This window comes from Drosophila miranda (assembly GCF_003369915.1).
Source record: "Drosophila miranda strain MSH22 chromosome Y unlocalized genomic scaffold, D.miranda_PacBio2.1 Contig_Y1_pilon, whole genome shotgun sequence".
NCBI lineage: Eukaryota > Metazoa > Arthropoda > Insecta > Diptera > Drosophilidae > Drosophila > Drosophila miranda.
The window spans coordinates 1,322,297-1,327,827 of record NW_022881603.1 but is presented as its reverse complement, the minus strand read 5'-3'; the positions used below and the strand labels follow the sequence as shown (position 1 = coordinate 1,327,827).

The 5,531-nt window shown below is 43.7% G+C and overlaps 1 long non-coding RNA gene across 1 annotated transcript; it reads right to left on the bottom strand.

Annotated features, from left to right (window-relative positions):
* Window positions 1-3,622: 3,622 nt before the first annotated feature.
* On the bottom strand, window positions 3,623-4,023 carry LOC117190708. The gene is made up of 2 exons (XR_004473801.1): window positions 3,821-4,023; window positions 3,623-3,743 (listed from the first exon to the last, which is right to left on the bottom strand). It is a non-coding gene; the product is annotated as an uncharacterized LOC117190708 (long non-coding RNA).
* Between the last annotated feature and the right edge of the window lie 1,508 nt (window positions 4,024-5,531).

Here is a 5,531-nt window from a genome sequence, read left to right as displayed (position 1 = left end):
TCCGTAATGAACGTCTTCATTGGACCGTACTTTAGAATAAAATTTTCAAAAATATCTTTAGCTACTGTATTTGCACTTTTGTTTCTAATAGGTATGGCAACAAGGTATTTTGTCAGGTCACATATTAAGGTGACTGCATATTCATTTCCTTGTTCTGATTTAGGAAGTGGACCGATCGTATCCACTATTACCCTATCAAAAGCCATGTATGGTGTTTCTGTAATAGTCAATGGAGTTATTGTGTGCTTGCTTACTTTAGCTTTTTAGCATTTTGGACATTTTCGTATGTAATTGGTTATTTCTTTAGTCATACCTTTCCAAAAATAATGTCTTTTGACCTTGGCCAAGGTTTTTGTTATGCCTGTATGTCCTCCTTGTATGGGATCATCATGTAATGTAGACAGTATTGCTTCTTTTTCATTTTTAATTAGGGTCACCGGGTTGAGTAGCGCTACTCTTATTGTTCGTAATATTTTATTACCCATATTTTTAAAATTATCTATTGAAATGTATTCAAAGATATTTTCCCACGGTGCCACTTTGAGTTGGCTGATTTTTTGTTTACCGGCTTGCGTTTCAAGCCTTTGGAAAAACTGACCTAAGTCAAGGGTTCCATTAGTATACAAATCGCTAACATCATATCTTGCAGTAATTTTTTTTCCATGTTTGAAAAAACATAAATTATTATTTACATGCAAGGTCACTACTTTACGTACTTCGTCATTGTTGATGACTTCATATACGTTGGGCTTTGAAGCTTTTGTTAGAGATTGCCTAGGCAATTCTATTTGTTCTTTTCCTGCGCAGGATTTCTGTCTACTCTGTTGCCTGGTAGTGACTTTCAGGACTTGTAAGAGGCTTGTAGCTGAGCTAAGGGCGAAAACTAAATTGACCGCCAACGGCGTTGTATGGGCAGCCATAGTCTCGCTGATACAGGTGGTTTTGGAGTCAGGGGGTATAAAACGGTGATCTGAAAGGTTGGCTCCCTCTGGGGGTGAGTTAGCGCTGATGGCAGTTGAAGAGAAAGAGGAGAAAGCGATGACATTCGAACGTCATCCAGCGGATCCGACCGGTCTCATAGTGGATGGGAGCGTGTCCATCTTCCTTTTGGAATTTGGATGTCGAGCGACCAACATCGCCCCGAACAGGCTCAGCAAAAATCATTAAGGAAAAAGTTCCAAAGTCAAGAAAAGAATATTGTCAAAGCGCGAGTGGTATCCAGCAGCAGCAAAGCAAAAGTCGCGGGACTAGGAAAACTGAAGCTAGGTCGGCCACTGGGGCCAAGATTGACGGGTAAGAGGAACAAAAAGTGGGATACCACAGATCTTTCGGGGCCGAATACGTTAGACGGTTCTTTCTCCCTGCACTAGATTTGGCGACTAGCAATTTGGGCTGGCGAAGCAGCGGCGCTCCAAGCAGCTGATCCGTCGCAGCACAGAGCGAGGGAGCAGAGACGCAGAAAAATTTAGAGAGGCTCGACCTTCGCGGGCAGCCGGATCGACGTCGGTGAGGCGGCGGCCACAAAGCGGGACGGTCGATAATCCGCGATAGCGGAAAGTGCAGCAACCGGCGAAATACGAACGGAGAAAAAGGAGGAAAATCGCGCAAATGCTACCTAAACGTGCCGTATGGCAAATTAAGTTAACAAGGCCCAATTAAGATCCGCAGTACATAGTGAAGGAAAGAGTTAGTGTGTTGTTGGAGTTCAAGACTCAGAGCTGCAAGGGTAATGCCAAAAAAAAATAAAGAGGGCGAGCGGAGCCAAAGGTGATGCGCGCATAGGCAGAGAGTGAAAGAGGGGGAGAGAGAGAACACGCAAGCAGCAAAGGCAGAGCCCAATAGGAGAGGGAGCGAGCTATAAAAACGCTCGCCAGCAACGGAGCCGAAGGGGGCTGGCGATAAGCCGAGAGAAGTAACATAAGTTAACATAAGAGAAAGCAGAATAGTACCGAGCAGCAGAACAGCTATTTAAGTTTACATATATATACATAAAAAAAGAAATGCAGAAATGAAGAACAGCAGTGAGGGAGCATAGAGTAGGAAAAGAAGGGCAAGAGGAAGAGTGAATATGAAACTAAAACAAATCCATAAATAGATAACCTTCCATGCACAGATCAAAACAAAAACAAGGGGGAACGTTGTGAGTTGCTGCGGACACCTGTAACAGATAACGAAGCAGGAGGCTAGGATCTGAAACGGTAGACGAGCAGATGGAGGGTATGATCGAAATACATGCACGCGTTGCTGCCGGTCTCATGGTTAGTCGGGTAGAGTGGGGGTGGGGTACAGAGAAATGACAGTGTAGGGAGATGAGTCAGCGGAACTAATTGCTTGCGATGTCATTGCAACTCGGTATGCCCACCCTTCCTTGATCGCACCGGTCCAAATAGGCTGAGTAATGGGTAGCGATCCCTAAAATAAACGCTCTACTTCTGCTAGGTTACGTCATCTCGGCGCCACATGATCCTTAATAACGGCAACAATTAACGGGAATTCATTACAAACAGTTTATTCATTAAACTTTCCTACAAGCTCTCATGGCCGCTAAGAGGGTAGATATATTTGTATAAAGGCTACTAAAGTAATAAGGAAAATATGTTCAAATAAGCTGCAATTAAGATTAATAATATATATATATAAAAATATCAGGATGAAAGATCTTATTAGACTAGAGTCAACTAATTATAAAGGGTATATTCAGGAATAATGGTAATTACGTTACACAAATAGAAATATATTCGAATGGTTTTCAGTTTAAATGCAAAAACAAGGGACGGATGGGTGCATCTTTAAAGTGCACAGCAATTGCTTGTGGGTAATCCCAATCATAAGGTCGGTTGTCGATAGATTCGGTATTGCAGAAAGTTACATTGCTTGCGAAAGAGCAGAACAAAACAAACACGTGAACAATTGGATTGGTCAGCGTTACAGTACGGCTGGGAAGTTTACGGTCGAGGCATGGAATCTTTAATGTTGCTTCGAATTCACATATAGCAGACGTTCACAGGTTATCACTCACATCACGATCAAATCCAACCATGAAAGCGCTTCCATGTGGTCGATGAGGGTGGCTGAAAACTTGTAAATGTCAGTGTGTCAGAGTAGATAGGCGATACGCGCGAGTATTAGTTTTAGTTCCTTTCCTTCTAGATGCACATTTCTTTATGATAAGCCAACCAAACCGAATCACACGAATTTAACTTTTAATGTTAATCCTAGGGTCAGTACAATAGTGGGGTTCCAAAGTATTATTCTAGTATGCAGAAATGCATGGGCATAGCCATCATGATCGAGACACTGAATGACTTCATCAGCAACGCAAACAGTATTTCGGCACCGGTAAATGTCTTCTCCTTTAGCGTTACTGTTCGTATGCGGGCGGCGTAAGCGACGTAGCAATGACGAAAGTCACTGAAGAGGGAATAGTCAATTTCACACATATGTACATATGTTTGTCACTGCACGCGTAGATAAAAGCCCATCGACCGTTTTTCACTGGTGTAGGCCGAGCAAGGCTTATCTGTGTGTGGACCCACGCCAGTACACGCTGCGGTAAATACAGTGATGCTCACATGTATGCAGACGCCCCGCCGAAAGAAGATTTGGGGGCGAAGACGGCTAACACATACTGTAGTCGATCGGGACGCTGGGTATTTATATGTGTGGTAAGGTGACGAGACTGTAGTGGGTACGGCTTACGGCACTACGACCGGCGTTTCGTACGGTATTACGTACGGCCAAACCTATGGTTAGGTTTTTAAGAAAAAAAACGAACCTTAATTTTCTGTTGGCCGGCAGTTGGGGTACAATTTTCACTCACCCGATGGGTTCGGCCTTCGCTTAATAAACGTAGGAATGGTCGGCTGATCTCTTGACTAGGTCTTAGCCACGATGGACACGCGGTAATTACGGTCGAGGTTAGAATTTTTCCTTTCACTGCACTACTTGAGTATTTTCCTCAGACGTCCGTCTGGGATCGCGAGTAAAATTGGAAAGAACATGCCCAAGCCACTCTCTTTCCGCTTGAGCCCTTGGTTCTCTCATTCCCCTTTTCTCAACCACACCTTGACAGTAGCCGCTGTTAACTTATGTCATTTTTTTTTCTTGCGCGTAACTGCCCAAAAGGTGCAAGGTGCATGTCTAAGGGAAGGCGAAACCGTGGGACGGTTATCCGATATTTTTGGTTGGACAGGCGCCACTACAACACCCCCCTACCAAGATCACACTTGGCAGTGATACACTGAAAAGGGTGATCCACGCCTGAAACCTCATTGTTTTATATCTTTAGCATGGAATTTCCCTAGGATTCGTCCTTGTAGGTCCTCGAGTTCGTAGTAACTATTACCAAGTCTTTTTCTCACCCGGGCTTTCACGAAAGTAGGTGCCAGCTTGGCATTAAAGCCTCTGCTAAAGTTACTTTGCTGGAAGTTTCTTTTATACAAAACCTTGTAATTTTAACGACCATCTGGCGAGTCTAGAGCTCAAATCCGCTTGACTCATAAGCCATTTTAACGAAGCATGATCGGTAATAATGACAAATTCATGCCCTTCGATGTAGGCGCGAAACTTTTTAACACACAGTACAGCTGCTAAACACTCTTTTTCTGTAACCGAATAATTTCGTTGGCATTCTAGACATATATGCGATCGGAACCTCGTTACCTTCTACATCTTTTTGCATAAGTACTCCGCCCACGCTAGTATGACTCGCATCGCAGTGAATAGCGAATGGAATCCAAAAATTTGGACTATGCAAAACGGGAGCACTGCAAAGTTTACTTTTCAGGTCTTCAAATGCAAGTTGGGCCTCATTCGTCCATTCAAACTTACGTTTCTGTTTCAACGTGTCCGACAATGGAGCGGCCAGACCGGCATAATTTCGAATGAATTTATGATATGTAGTGGCCAGTGAAGCAAACCCAGATTAAATTCCCTAATAATTTCCCAGATATAAAGCAGATTCAAATCACGCGCCAACTTGATTAGTTCGAACACCAAGGCTTTAAAAACAGCTACTTCGAATATGGAGCTTTAATTGCTCGAATTTTCTTTTTCGTCTCTCGAGACCGAATTCCATGGAAGGGTCCCGTTAAAGCTCGTCTATGCCGCTTAAGCCGACAGCGACGGTGAACACGCGGATCAATTCCATTTTTCTCCCAAAATACTTCGGTTGTGCCTGTGCCAATAGTGCCAAACTCTAGTGGAAGTTCACGTGTCCCTGTATTACATAATACATACCAAATTACATAACTGCAAGTCGGCGGAGAATCGACTAAAAAGCAAGATCAAGCTATATTGTGTGGTGAAAGTGCAAAGTGCTACGTAGAGAAAAAGAAGAATCTCTTGGTCACTGGAGGTCTGCCGTGCTTTGGCGCTCTCACGCCTAACCCCCCCACGCAACCTCCAGTGTCTTATTTTTGGCCGATTCGAATTACCAGCGTTTCCGTTGTACGGACGATATGTATCGACCTTTGAATGCCCTATAAGCGTATCTTGCGAGATGCAACTCAACATCCTTGATGCGGAATCGA